This window comes from Aethina tumida, chromosome 6 (assembly GCF_024364675.1).
Source record: "Aethina tumida isolate Nest 87 chromosome 6, icAetTumi1.1, whole genome shotgun sequence".
Classification (NCBI taxonomy): Eukaryota; Metazoa; Arthropoda; class Insecta; order Coleoptera; family Nitidulidae; genus Aethina; species Aethina tumida.
This window is the reverse complement of record NC_065440.1, coordinates 14,708,319-14,725,435: the sequence shown is the minus strand read 5'-3', so window position 1 is coordinate 14,725,435 and position 17,117 is coordinate 14,708,319. Positions and strand designations below refer to the sequence as shown.

At 23.7% G+C, this 17,117-nt stretch overlaps 1 protein-coding gene across 2 annotated transcripts in view; it reads right to left on the bottom strand.

Moving 5' to 3' along the window:
• Positions 1–17,117, bottom strand: part of LOC109604153 (polycomb group protein Psc) — a 179,935-nt gene that overhangs the window by 23,970 nt on the left and 138,848 nt on the right. The window lies entirely within an intron of this gene.

The window sequence follows — 17,117 nt, the reverse complement described above, 5'->3', positions numbered from 1 at the left end:
TATAACTATTAACTTAATAATAATCGATTGAAATATTTGTTTTATTTATTCATTTTCATAAATTTGACTAATGAAAAATACGTCATTACTTTGTTACATGTTATTTCATGTATGTTATATAACACTCATTTTTTATGAAAACTATTTTTAGTTTTAAGAAAAGTATAGAAATTATTTTCCAAATCACAATTTTTTATATGTATTTCATAGATAAACTACACAAAATAAAGAAAATAACGAAAACTTTTAAATTTTTGTTTAATTATTACCTTTCGAGTGTTTTTGATAAATTTAAGTTACAGTTATAAAACTACGTCAATTCTTTGTTATTCACTATTATATTATTTATATAACACTCATTTTTTAAAAATCAATTCATATTTTTATAACTACCTTTATAATAATAATAATTAATGCTTTGAAATTATCGTTTTATTTGTTTTTTAGATTGTTATACATATGTTATATTATTAATAATATACTTATTTTTCAAGAATTTTGAAATATGTATTAAAAAGTACTTCCCACGAAATAATTTTTGATAAATATTTCTTGAATAAACTATACAAAAGTATGAAAGTAAAAAATAATTTATATTTTTATAACTATTAACTTAATAATAATCGACTAAAATGTTGAAATGTTTGATTTATTTATTCATTTTCATAAATTTAACAAATGAAAATTACGTGTATAACTCTCATTTTTATCAAAACCAATATAAGAAAATTATTATGATTGTTATAACATTTTTTAAATTTCTTTGAATTATAGTTTATTGATTTATATTCACTTATTCATTATTGTCTAATTATTCTTTGTTTATAAGAATTTTAACCCACCTTATAAAAAAACAATTTATATTTTTATAATTATTAACATAATAATAATTGATTAAAATGTTGAAATGTTATATTGCCCCTTTGGATACATATAACTAATGAAAAATACATCACCACTTTGTTAGATATTGTGTGTATAACATTCATTTTTATATAAAAATATTTCATATAACAAAATGATGATTTTTATGACAGTTTTCTTCAATTGTAGACAATTTAATATTAATTTGTAATCACTTATATTAATTTATTATTGTCTAATTATTCTTTGTTTATAAGAATTTTAAATTATTTTATAAAAAAATATTTTCCTCCAATCAACTTTTAATAAATATTTCTTGAAAAAGCTGTACAAAAGTCAATAAATAAAAACTAATTTATTTTTTATTATTACCAACACAATAATAATCTATTAAATTATTGAAATATGTGCTATATTATCCCTTTGAATAAATTTAACTAATGAAAAATACGTCAGTACTTTGTTATACACGTTATATTATGTGTATAACTTTCATTTTCGTCAAAATTGTTTGATATAACAAAATAATCATTATTATTATGACAGTGTATTAAATTTCCTTCAATTGTAAGTAATTTAATATTGATTTGTAACCACTTATATTAATCATTATTGTCTAATTATTCTTTGTTTATAAGAATTTTAGGCTATTTCATTAAAAAATATTTCTCTCCGGACAATTTTTGATAAATATTTTTTGAAGAAACTCTGCAAAAGTCAGTAAATAAGAAATAACTTATATTTTTATAATTACCAACATAATAATAATGGATTAAAATGTTGAAATATTTGTTATATTGCCCCTTTGGATAAACTAAGGAAAAATACATCAGTACTTTGTTATGCATGTTATATTATGTGTATAACATTCATTTGTATCAAAACAGTTTCATATAACAAAATAATCATGATTGTTGTGACAATTTATTAAATTTTCTTCAATTGTATGTAATTTAATTTTCATTATTGTCCAATTCTTATTTAACTATTTTATAAAAAATATTTTCCTTCAAATGTTTGATAAATATTTCTTGAAAAAGCTGTACAAAAGTCAATAAATAAAAAATAATTAATATTTTTATAATTACTAACATAATAATAATCGATTAAAATGTTGAAATATGTGTTATATTGTCCCTTTGGATAAATTTAACTAATGAAAAATACGTCGTCGTTATTATCAAAACGTCATATTTATCAAAACTGTTTCATATAACAAAATAATAACAAATTTATGACATTCAATAACAAACATATTTATGACAATACATTAATATACTTAACGAAATATTCAATTAATAAAGACATATTTAAAAGAAATAACTGAAAATATCAAATAATCATTAATCATATAACAAAATAATCAATAATAATTATAATTATTAATATCATTAATAACAAACATATTTATGACAATACATTAATATAGTTAACGAAATATTCAATTAATAACGGCATATTTAAAAGAAATAACTGAAAATAACAAATAAAGAACAAAAGAATGAAAACATTAAAAGATGGCAAAATACATTTTTCACTCTAAAATGTTTAAAAATAAGTCCAATTAACCAAAACATTTATCCGGTAATGAACACCAAAAAAAAAACGCGTAACTTTTAGTTCATTGTAAATAATGAATTTAATTGGTTGAATGTGTAATGACCCGGACAGGACCGGCTTCAGAATATTTAGATAAGATACCAGGACTGACAGCATCGACAAATCAATACAAAAATAAATGAAATAAAATTGCCAACAAAGAAGATTTAATAAGCCATTAGTAACAATAGTAATTTGTTGTCAATTCATAAAAAATAACTAATAAGTTTTAAGGTACATCATTTAAGAAATATAACAAAAAAAAAATATGTATGTTTATAAATTCTATATTTTTGTTTAAATTTAGCTCAAAAAATTTTATTAATTTTATTTATTCGTTTCAATTTCTACAAAAATTAAAAAAAAAAAAAAATTAATATTATTCAAAATTAATGTTTAATATTTTGTAAACTTTGAAGGAATAATAAATTATTATGATATGCAAATTAAGTAATTTATTATAAAACCCAGTAGGAATATTTGATTTTGCTTGTATAAAAACTATAAAATGTCAAAAAGGAATTGTAACTGTTTAAATCATTTATATGAATGATTTATTGATTATAATCACTAATAATTATTCATGTTTTCTCATAATAATTTAATAATCAAAATAAGCTTAATATTGTCCATAACTATATTATTATTTTAAATTATATTGTTTTATTTTCTATACAAATTAAAATTAATATTAACATTAAGACTAATTTTTATTATTTACTAAACAATGAAGGACTAATAAAACATTATTATATGCAAATCAAGTAATTTATTATAAAAACCAGTAGTAACATTTGTTGCTTGTGTAAAACACTTCAGAAAAAGGAATTGTAACTATTTAAATCATTAATTATTATTTCCATGAATGATTTATTGATTTTAATCACTAGTAATTATCCCTGTTTATATGAATATCGATAAACAATTAACAATTACATTAAGCAACTGCGTTTAAATATTCAGACATTGGTTAAATAAATACATTTTAATTAATTAAATAGCCAATAATATAATTAATTTATTCGTTTCTTTGAAAGCTCGTATTTGTAATTGTTTATACAAGTTTAATATAAAAAATTAAAATCTGAAGTAATAAAACGTTAATAAACAAATATGCATAAATTAATTAATTAATTAAAATCTAATTATGAGGAAAAAAATAAATAAAATAAAGTGTAAATACTAAACATATATTTTTAAATAATTTATTCCCATTTTTAAATTATAAAAATTAAATTCAATATAAACAAAAGAAATAAATAATATTATTTTTAATTAATTAAAAACTGAATTAATATACAAAAGAGTCCGTAAAATGAGTAATAATTTTTTTGAGGCAAACTATAATAAAAATTTAAGTGAAGTGTCCCATTAATCAAAAGCAACCCCTTCCGTAACGTCTTCAACGAATGAATTAATTAATTAATAACCCACCCCTCCAAAAACCATACTGAATTTCTCAACTCACACAACAAGATCCGAACCGAAAACGCAAAACCGCATTAAACCGGCATTTGGCGCCCTTATTAAGCGAACACGTGTCCCGCCGTACGAACGGACACCACCCCCTCGTAAAATCGCACCGAATTCTTACAGTGTACCGGCGCACATAAACTCATTGGCCCGACAACGGGCGCATCGTCGGCGAGCTGGTTTCCGACGTGGCCTTGAGAGGCAACGTCGCCCCGACGAGGACGGACGGCACCGTCAACCCCTTCCGCGCGACAAGGACGGCCGCGTTGCGTTGCGAGGGCCGCCGCCGATCGGGTTCTGGGTGTCGTTGGTGGGTCGCCGAGGACGCGGACGTTATTATTTTTTGGGGATATCCGTTACGGTGCGGCGTTCGGGGATGGTTTTTTTATTTGGCATTCGGTTGTTTCTGGCAAAAATTACTTTTCTCTCGTTCGACGCCGCTAGGGTGGGAAGTTTATTGTTATGTACCTGCGTAAAGGGAGGTAATAAACTGTATTGTGATGTTTCCAATTTGGGAGGTACATTTTGAATGTCACAATAAATTGTTGGCAAATTTGGTGTTTGACTAATTTTTAGTTTGTCTTTCCAAAGATAAATCATCAATTTGACGTTGTATTTCTTATAAAATGAATTGTGAATAGCGATAGTTCTTTAGAATCCTCATTAGTGTCATTAACAACCAATTTTAGAAGCTACTAATAATTCTACTATAACTCAACTTAATCTAAAAGAAAGAATGATTACCTCTTGAGAATCGTCATTAGTGTCCTTGATAACAAAATTGAGAAGTCACTAATACTAGAAACTTAAGATAATCTCAAAGAAAGAATGATTACAATTTTTAATCATTACGAATTGTAACCACTCTTTATTTATTATTATATTTTTATAGATAAATCATTAATTTGGCAAAATATTTTGTATAAATTATACTGCACATAATAATAGTTCTTGAGAATCGTCTTTAGTGTCCTTAATAACAAAATTTAGAAGCTTCTAATACTAGTAACTTAACAGAATCTCAAAGAAAGGATGATTACAATATTTAATCATTACGATTTGTAATCACTCTTTATTTGTTATTATTTTTTATAGATAAATCATTAATTTGGCATAATATTTTATATAAATTATACTGTATATAACAATAGTTCATGAGAATCGTCATTAGTGTCCTTAATAACAAAATTTAGAAGCTTCTAATATTATAAACTTAACATAATCTCAAAGAAAAGATGATTACAATTTTTAGTTATTACGATTTGTAACCACTCTTTATTTATTATTATTTTTTTATAGATAAATCATTAATTTGGCATAATATTTTATATAAATTATACTGCACATAATAATAGTTCTTGAAAATCGTCATTAGTGTCCTTAATAACAAAATTTAGAAACTTCTAATACTAGTAACTTAACATAATCTCAAAGAAAGGATGATTACAATTTTTAATCATTACGATTTGTAATTACTCTTTATTTATTATTATTTTTTTTATATATAAATCATTAATTTGGCAAAATATTTTGTACAAGTTATACTGCACATATTAATAGTTCTTGAGAATCGTCATTAGTGTCCTTAATAAGAAAATTTAGAAACTTCTAATACTAGTAACTTAACATAATCTTAAAGAAAGGATGATTACAATTTTTAATCATTACGATTTGTAACCACTCTTTATTTATTATTATTTTTTAATATATAAATCATTAATTTGGCAAAATATTTTGTATAAATTATACTGCACATAACAATAGCTCTTAAGAATCGTCATTGGTGTCCTAATAGAATCTACTAATATTAGTAACTTAACATAATCTAAAAGAAAGGATGATTACAATTTTTAATCATTATGATTTATAATCACTTTTTATTTATTATTTTATAGATAAATCTTTAATTTGACAAAGTCTTGAGATTATCCAAATTTAGAAGCTACTAATCTTAGTAATTTAATATATTCCACTATTTTTAATCATTACGATTTGTATTTACACTTTATTTACTATTATTTTTAAAATATAACTCTTTAATTTGACAATGTATATTTATAAATTATTATATCATAAATAATAACAACTCTTTAAAATTGTCGTTAATTTCTAACGATTATAACAAAATTTGAACAGATCTTAAGTTTACTGACTAATTTTAACCTTGGGTATGAATATTAAATATAGAATAATTACAAGGAGTAATTATTATTTTCCATTTAAGTTTAGGGTTAACGTCATGTTTAATTTAGCTACATTAACAGTCATCCGTATTACTAACAATGTTAATTAACTTCAGGGATAATAAAAAACTTTATACTAAAAAAGATTACACAATTCAAGTTACAAATTTATTAGTTTTCACATATTATGTATATTCTAATCAAATTTAGTAGCTCCTAGCATTAGTAACTTAATTTTTATTTTAAAACTTAAGAAAAAAGAGAACGTGGTTACAATTAATAATAGTTACTTCCTTCATCAGAATGTTTAAAACCAAAATTAAGATTAGTTTAATAATAATATAATTTAGTAAATTTGGCCAGAGTGTTAATAATTATACAGTCAATTAGTCGAAAATAATTGACGACCATAATTAGGCACAATTAATAAAATTACTTCGTAATTAAAATACAGACATGAGAGTTTTTAATTTTGTTGTTGTTCTGAATTTATTATTTCCTTAATTTTTTGTCATATTATCGTTTTTACGTTACTATTAACGACAACATTGGTAACTTAATGAAATCTTGATAGTATTTTTTAAAATGAAAGAATCATTACAATTTTTAAGGGTGACGACTTTTAATCATTTTTTTTATTTAAAATTAAGGCCAGTAAAATTTGAATATAAATAATTTTAATTATATTTATAATTCGTTGAAAAATAACTGAGAATTATTTATATTAAAAGCATCAGTATTAAGGCTTAATTAAGTTAATATTAACAGATACTTAAACGAATTGTCAATAAATTTTAAAATCAAATCTAGTATAATATTTTTAATACTTTATTATTAAAATTTTTGTAATGATAAATAATAATTAGGAGGGATGAAATTGTATATTATTTAGTAATTTTAAGTTGGCACTATTATTTGTCACGTTGCTGAAAATGAATGGGTATTTTACAGGTAATATTTCTTTCCATTACTAAATACCTAAGTCTAAACAAATCCTTCCGTTCCACTTAACCTACAACCCCTACATTTCTCTTTCAAATGAAAACAATCAGTTTATTAAGCAATAAAATCTCTTTGTTGTTATAAATTATTATCTGAGAAACATTTATTTTACAAATGAAGTAGCTGCAACTTTAAAATTCCAAAATAAACATCGTTTGTCAACAAAAACTTTTTACTGAGTATTTTTACCTTTAACATAAAGAATAAATAAATTTTATTCAATTAAGTAACAATTTAGAATAAAAAATGATTATTGAATATAAGTTAAAGGCAAAAAATATATTAACGACATTAATAACATTGAAATGAAGTTAAGAGTGTTTTATTAACAAGTTTAACATTAAATTTTTAAAATCACAGCTTCTACACTATCTACAATATAAAAATTATCAAGTTATCATGGAAGTTGAAACTGAAGCTGAAAATTGAAATTGATTTAACATATAAAATTTTATTTTTTTATAATTTTGGAATGGATTAAGTAGTTTACTGTATTTTCTTATTTGTATTAATTATAAAGTTTAATTAATACTTAAATTAATCAATAACATTAATGTCTAAACAGTATTAATAGTTTCAATAGTATCAAAATTTAATTAAACATCTAAAATATTCAGGTTAAAAATTCGTGTATTTTAGTAAAAAAATAACTATGGGGATAACTAAAGGAATTAGCTAAGTCAATTAATGAATATTGTTAATTTCTGATAAATGTTTTCCATTGAAAAACTGTCTATAATATATTTTCACTGTTAAAAATCATGTATATTAGGATGTTATGTAAAAATAACTATTGTAATAACTAAAAGTAACTAGTTAAATCAGTTAATTAATATTCTGACTTTCAATTAAATGTTTTACAACATTTAGAACATTTTTTTACATATTAAAATCATTAAAATATTCAAGTTATACATTAAATTTTGTACAAAAATAACTATTGTAATAACTAAAAGTAACTAGCTAAATAATTTAATTAATATTCTAACTTTCTGATAAGTGTTTTACTCTTTAAAACTATCTAAAACATTTTTTCACTTATTACAATAATTAAAACGTTATACATTAAATTTTGTATAAAAGTCAATATTCTAATAATTAAAGTAACTAATTAAATCAGTTAAATAATATTCTAACTTTCTGTTAAATTTTTTTTTTCACTTATTAAAATCATTAAAACATTCAAATTAGACATTAAATTTTGCATAAAAATAACTATTTTGATAACTGAAAGTAACAGTTAAATCAGTTAATTGACATTCTAACTTTCTATAAAATGTTTAACAGTTTAAAACTATCGATAACATTTTTTCACTTATTAAAATCATTAAAATATTCAAGTTATACATCAAATTTTACATAAAATAACTATTATATAACTATTAAGTAACTAGCTAAATCAGTTAATTAATATTTTTACTTTCCTTTAATTGTTTTATAGTTTAAAACCATCTATAACATTTTTTCTCTTATTAAAATAAATAAAATATTCAAGTTATACATTAAATTTTTTGTGTAAAAATAGCTATTGTAATAACTAAAAGCAACTAGCTAAATCAGCTAATTAATATTCTAATTTTCTGTTAAAAAATTACAGTTTAAAACATTCTTCCCTTATTAAAATCATCAAATATTCACGTTAATAATTTATGTATATTAATTTTATCATAAAAATATATATTTTATTTGATAACTACAGTAATTAATTAATGCAGTGTTAATAATAACTGAAAATCAAAATTATCTAGGTAAATGTGAAATGCCTAAGCTGTTAAATGTTTAATATGATTGATTTTCCAAAGTGACATGAAATATTAAAGAAGTTAATGGCGATGCAGTCGTATTTAAATAGTTAATTAATAAAGTGTATGTCGATCGTACACAAAATAAATCCTCAGCGTCATTTCGTACTTCCGTGCGATTTTAATCCTCTATTTTCGTTTATATAATTGTCGACTCGTTCTGTAACATCCATTAATTAGTCGGCTTTTTGCCCCGTCGACGAAAGGAAGACAAAGGACGGCGAATTCATTTTTAATTAGCGAAAAGGCAATGCGATTACACGAACTCTCCTGCAGGAAATATTCCTGTTTTTTCTTCCTGATTATTGTTACATTTTTATGTCAGTTTATGGCAATTTTTTAATTAATATTATTAAGCATTTTGAGAATGTTTCAACAGGTCAATAAAAAGTTCGTCCCCAAACACTGCGTCGTGTCATTTTAACGACACCGAATGACGATTACAAATCCAACAAACAGTTCGCGCCGTATGGTGCGCCCGTTGTGACTCTAATTATCGACAGTTAATGTTGATGCAAATGAGATGTCAATGCCGGATACATCTTTATAGATGCTGGCGGCCCGTAAATAAAACGAGCCGCCACAAATAACATGTTATGGGCTTTTTGAAGCGAGAGAGAACGTATCGGGTATTGAAATGGTATCGATGCCTGGGCAAATGCATATATTTTTCCTCTCAAGGTTTCTATTGTGTTTGCGTTACGTGGAAATTGTTAATTGATTTTGAAAGAAGTCTCTTTGACTATTAAGTAAACAAAATGATAACTCTAAAGTAAAAATAATGTGATTAACATTGTTGGATATATTAATTTTAAAGGCAATAATGACAGGAACAACATTAATGCATAGTTGAAGACATTTTTGTTAACAAAGAAGTTCTACAGAATTTTGAAGTTACTTCTTAAACACTAAACATGTCTCTTTTGGACTGTAAAACATTACACAGAAAGTTTGAATAATTTATTTATTGACTTAGTTACTTTTGTTCACAATAGTTATTTTTTACACAAATATTTTTAATAGTTTCAACAAGTCAAAAACATTTTTGGAGAGATTTAAATTGGAAAACATTTAACACAAAATAAGATTTTAATTAATTAACTTAATTAGTTACTTTTTAGTTATTACAATAGTTATCAATTTTTAAAATTTCGTTACTTTTAATATGTGAAAAAATATTATAAATATTCTAAAGTGTAAAACATTTAACAAGAAGTAAGAATATTTTTTGATTGACTTAGCTAGTAACTTTTAGTTATACAATAGTTATTTTATACAAAATTTAATATACAACTTGGATATTCTAGATTTTAATAAGTGAAAACATGTTAAAGGGACTTTAAAACTGTAAAATATTTAGCAGAAAAGTAGAATATTAATTAACTGTCTTAACTAGTTACGTTGAGTTATTACAATGGTTATTTTTTATACAATATATAACTTGAATATTTTAATAATTTTAATAAGTAAAAAAATTGTTATAGATAGTTTTAAACAATAAAACACTTAACAGAGAGATAGAATATTAATTAACTAATTTAGATAGTTACAGTAGTTATATTTATATAAAATTTAATGAATAACTTGAATATTTTAATAATTTTAATAAGTGAAAAAATGTTATAGATCGTTTTAAACTGTAAAACATTTAACTGAAAGTTAGGATATTATTTAACTGATTTAAGTATTTACTTTTAATTATTATAATAGTTACTTTTGTATAAAATTTAATGTATAACTTGAATATTTTAATGAATTTAATAAGTGAAAAAATGTTCTAGATAATTTTAAACTATAAAACATTTAACTAAAAGTTGGAATATTACTTAACTGATTTAGCTAATTACTTTTAGTTCTTACAACAGTTATTTTTATATAAAATTTAATACATGACTTGAATATTTTAATGAGTTTAACAAGTGAAAAAATGTTCTAACTAGTTTTAAACTGTAAAATATTTAATTGAAAGTTAGAATAGTAATTAACGGATTTAACAAGTTACTTTTAGTTGTTACAATAGTTATTTTTATACAAAATTTAATGTTTTACCTGAATATAAAAATGATCTTAGTAAGTGAAAAAATGTTATGATAAATTTAAACTGTAAAACACTTAACTGAAAGTTTACTAATTAACAGATTTAACTAGTTACTTTTAGTTAATACAAATACAAAATTGCAATGCATAACTTGAATACTTTAACGATTTTAATAACTTAACATAAAGTTTGATTATTAATTAATTAACTGATTTTGTTAGTTACTCTTAGTTATTACAATAGTTATTTCTACAAAATTTATATGTATATTTTAATTATTTAAATAAAAAAATGTCTTAGGTAGTTTTAAATTGAAAATATTTAATAGAAAGTGATAGTATAAATTAACTCATTTAATTAGTTACTTTTAGCTATTACAATAGTTATTTTTATACAAATTTATATGTATAACTTGAATATTTAATGATTTTATAAGTGAAAAAATATTATAGACAATATTAAACTGTAAAACACTTAACAGAAGTTAAAATATTAATTAACTGATTTAACTAGTTACTTTTTGTTATTACAATAGTTATTTTTATATAAAATTTAATATATAAATTGAATGATTTAATGATTTTATTAAGTGAAAAAATATTCTAGATTGTATTAAACTGTAATACATTTAATAGAAAGTTGAATATTAATTAACTGATTTAACTAGCTACACTTATTACAATAGTTATTTTTATAAAAAATTTTTATTGTATAACCGAATGTTTTAATGATTTTAATAAGTGAAAAATTGTTATAGATAGTAACACTGAAACTAATACTGAAAATTAGAATATTGATTAACTGATTTAGTTACTTTTAGTTATTACAATAGTTATTTTTATACAAAATTAAATGCAAATTTTGAATAATTTATTGATTTTAATAAGTAAAGATGGTTTTAAACTGTAAAATATTTAACAGAAATTTAAAATATTAATTCATTTATTTAACAAGTTACTTTTAGGTATTACAATAGTATTTATACAAAATTTAATATGTTATGAATAGTTTTAAGCTATAAAATATTTTACTGAAAGTAACTGTAACTAGCTAATTACTGTTAGTTATTGCAATAGTTTATAATTGTAAATTAACTGCAGTAAAAATATTTTAATACATTTTAAGTGTAAACAAGTGCTAAATTAAATTAGTTCCTTCTTTGTACTAACTGTTAATGTTAAAACACCCATTAAACAAATATTATTGTTTAAACCAACGTACCGAAAGTGTTAAAACATTAGGCGCAAGATAACACATAATTGGTAAAGATAACAAGTTATATAATAACGATCGCAGTGCCGCGGTTGATATTCGATCTGTCCCGGATCGGTGTGACGTAACGAAATAATTGTGGATCATTAAACCTGCAAAAAACCTTCAACAAATGGACACGGCAATCCGCCGACTGTAACATGAGCCGCGCTCAATAAATTCAATAAACAAGTTTTACCCTAATAATCGTTCGAACGAGGCTACGCTGTTAACGAGAAAGTCGGCGAATTCCACTCGATGATCGACTGCAAATTGTTTTTCGTTATTTCTATTGTTTGTTTAACGTGCACAACAATTACGTACGGTGAAACTTAGTTGTTTAACAATTGCTAACATAAAGCTGTGACAGAGGGCAATAAATGTTAAAACTGTCACTCACTGATATATTAATTATTATTTGTGTTCGTAATGTAATTGTTTTAAATAATAATTAACTATTATATTATTAATTAATTAAAATTGCTGTTTAATGGTAGGTGTTAACAAGAGAAAATTATCTGTGTTTATTTAAACCTTATTATAATATAAACTGATGTAATAACTTTATTATATTAGTTAATTAAGTTTGTACTATAACAATTGATAAAGCATTCAAGAGTAAACAAAATGTTAACCGTAATATTTAATTAATACTTAATTAAAAATTAAAAAAATATTCATGTTAAAAAATTATTTGTATTGAATTTAGTATAAAAAATTAAATAAACTATTGCAATAACTAAAAATAACTAGCTAAATCAGTTAATTAATATTCTAATTTTCAATTAACATTAAAAATTTTGTATAGAAATAACTATTGTAATATTTAAATGTAGCTAGTTAAATCAGTTAATTAATATTCAACTTTTTGTTAAGTGTTTTACAATTTAATACTATCTAGAACATTTTTTCACTTATTAAAATCATTAAATCATTCAACATATATATTAAATTTTGTCTAAAAATAACTATTGCAATAACAAAAAGTAACTAGTTAAATCATTTAATTAATATTTTAACTTTCTAAACTTTAAAACTATCATTTTTTCACTTATTAAAACATTCAAATTATACATTAATTTTTGTGTCAAAATAACTATTGTAATAACTAAATGTAACTAGCTAAATTAGTCAATTAATATTCTAACTTTCAGTTAAATGTTTTACAGTTTTCTATATTTTTTCACTTATTAAAATCGAATATTTAATGAAGGTTATACATTAAAATTTGTTTCAAAATAACTATTGTAATAACTGTACGTGACTAACTAAGATAGTTAATTAATATATTAACTTTCTGTTAAATACTTTACAGTTAAATACTGTCTAGAACATTTTCCCCTTATTAAAATCATTAAAATAAGTTATACATTAAATTTTGTATAAAAACAACTATTGTAATAACTGAAAGTAACTAAATAAATCAGTTAATTAATATTTTAACTTTCAGTTAAATGTTTTACAGTTTTCTATAATATTTTTTCATTTATTAAAATCATTAAATATTCATGTTATACATTAAAATTTGTATAAAAATAACTATTGTAATAACTGTACGTAACTAACTATACTAGTTAATTAACATTCTAACTTCCAGTTAAATGTTTTACAGTTTTACATATTAAAATCATTAAATATTTATGTCATACATTAAAATTTGTATAAAAATAACTATTGTAATAACTGAAAGTAACTAACTAAATCAGTTAATTAATATTTTAACTTTCAGTTAAATGTTTTACAGTTTTCTATAATATTTTTTCATTTATTAATATTAAAATCATTAAATATTCATGTTATACATTAAAATTTGTATAAAAATAACTATTGTAATAACTGTGCGTAACTTACTAAGCTAGTTAATTAATATTCTAATTTTCAGTTAAATGTTTCACAGATTTAAACTATCTATAATATTTTTACACTTATTAAAATCATTAAATATTCAAGTTAAAAAAAAACTATTGTAATGTCTAATATAACTAGCTAAATCATTTAACTTTTTTTTTAATAGTTTTTCTAGTTTAAAAATATCAATAAATTTTTAATTTTTAATTTAAAATTAATAAAATATTCAAGTTATACATTAAATTTTGTATAAAAATAACTATTGTAATAACTTAAAGTAACTAGCTAAATCAGTTAATTAATATTCTAACTTTCGGTAAAATGTTTTACAATTTAAAACTATATATTACATTTATTCACTTGTTAAAACTATTAAAACATTCAAGTTGTGTACACCAAATAACTACTAAATAACTAATAATGAATAATACTTTCCCCAGTTTATATATCACAGTAAATAACACATTAGCAGTTATTTCCAGCTATTTTGACAGTTCAGTATCAAATTTAACAGTTGGACACTTCGGGAGCTTTTAAGAGCTTTTACGCAGGCGATAAATCATTAAACCAGTTAAGTTATCACAATAAATTCCTTTTTAAATTAGTGTCAAATCGGGCCTACAAATTTAATTTCGCAACATTATTTACGGCACGAGACCGTGAATCTTGTGCACTGGTTGCGTTGAACGCCCCTCCGTACGAACGAACGAACGAGAAAAAAATAAAATGCGGAATATAATCCAATATTTTTATTACGAATTCGTATAATAAAACTGTCTGCGTTGAAAGCCGTCCGTTTACGTTTGCGCCGTCCTTCTCTGGCGCACTGCGTCTCCCTCGCTTTAACTCGCACCATCATATCCGTGTAATGTGCAGTAAAAATGCCATTTAATGCCTGCGCAGGCGGATGTGCATGCAGTCAAAGCGGAATTCGATGATTTATCTGTGGGGGGATATTAGGTTTTATGTGAAGTCGTTATGCGGTTCAGAAGCACCGTTTTGACAAGTTATTAATAAAAAGTAGCAAAAAAAGTTAAGGCTTGTGTTTGATTAAAACAGGGATTTAAAGAGTTTATCTCTAAATATGTTCATTTCATCAGTTTTTGGAGGTTCTGTAACTGTTGCCTTCGAAATTTTGAATAAATAATAACAAAAAAAGTAAAGGGTCATTTTTTAAAAATTAAGAACTAGTTGATTCTATGGAGCCACAAGAATTGACAAAGGTTTTATTTAAAGAGTTTATCACTAAATATGTTCATTTTATCACTAGTTTTTGGAGGTTCTGTAACTGTTACCTTCGAAATTTTGAATAAATAATAACAAAAAAAGTAGAGACATTTTTTTAAGAATAGGAGTTAGTTGATCCTAAGTCACAAGAATTGACGAAGGTATTTAAAGAGTTTATCTCTCTGTTCATTTTATCACGATAGTATTTCGAGGTTCTGTAACTGTTACCTTTGAAATTTTGAATAAATAATAACAAAAAAAAGTAAGGGGTCATTTTTTAAGGATTATAAACTAATTGATCCTAAGGAGCCACAAGAATTGACAAAGGTATTTAAAGAGTTTATCTCTAAATCTGTTCATTTTATAACGATAGTTTTTGGAGGTTCTGTAACTGTTACCTTCGAAATTTTGAATCAATAATAACAAAAAAAGTAAAGGGCCATTTTTTAAAGATTAAAAACTAGTTGACCCTACGGAGCCACAAGAATTGACAAAGGTATTTAAAGAGTTTATTCCTAAATATGTTCATTTTATCACGATACTTTTTGGAGGTTCTGTAACTGTTACCTTCAAAATTTTAATTAAATAATAACAAGAAAAGTAAATAGACTTTTTTTAAATATTAGGAACTAGTTGATCCTAAGGAGCCACAAGAATTGACAAAGGTATTTAAAGAGTTTATTCCTAAATATGTTCATTTTATCACGATAGTTTTTGGAGGTTCTGTAACTGTTACCTTTGAAATTTTGAATAAATAATAACAAAACAAGTAAAAAGTCATTTTTTAAAGATTAAGAACTAGTTGATCCTAAGGAGCCACAAGAACTGACAAAGGTATTTAAAGAGTTTATCTCTAAATCTGTTCATTTTATCACGATAGTTTTTGGAGATTTTGTAACTGTTATAATGAATAAATAATAATAAAAAAATAAAGGGTCATTTTTTGAGAATTAGGAGCTAGTGGTAATTTTGTGAAAATATAAATATTCCAACAGTTATTTAAATAAATCTTTTTCAAATCATGTAAACACATTCCATATATAGCAACACATTAATATTATGCTTTTAGTTCAGCCTCTCATGTGGAAGCGATTAATTCGCACGTTCACGTTGCGAAATTCAACCCCGGGTTAACACACACCGATAACTTGCCAACCCTGAACATATTTAGATAACGTGAATTTGGACGTTAATCTCTCGGGGTTGTTTGTGCTGAAAATTTCCCTAATAATATGGAACATATTATATTTTAGCCGAGGGTTTCCACAATATTGTTATTGCTGAGTTTGCGGTTGGCGCCACTGCAATTGTTTTCGAGTTTGGGATTCACATATGGTCGCCAGTTTGTAATAAATTTTTGTTTTCAGCATTTATTTAATTATTTTTTTTTTTGAAAAATTAAGTAATTATTAATGTGTAAAACATTTTTATTTCGGTATAAGTTGCCTAGTCTAACCTCTAACCACCCCCAACTTTTAATTTCTAACCTTTAATCACCACTTTCCAACCACCAACCTCCAATCTTCACCCTCCAATCTCCAACCTTCAATTTCCATTTCAACTTCTCTCCAGCTTTACTGTCACCTCAACCTTCAGCTTCAGCTTCACCTTCATTTTAACCTACATCTCAACCCTCAGCTTCATCTTATGTTTGAATGTAAGTTGAAATAGTGATTTTGAATGCATAGACATCCGCGCGGTCTTAATCACTGGGCAACACTCGAGCGTCGCGGCCACCCTCGTCAGGAATTCATCTAATTACGCCACCCCGGAGCGAGACGGGCGGGGGGCTACGGTGGGCCCGTAGGTTCGGCCTTTGTGCACCGGAAA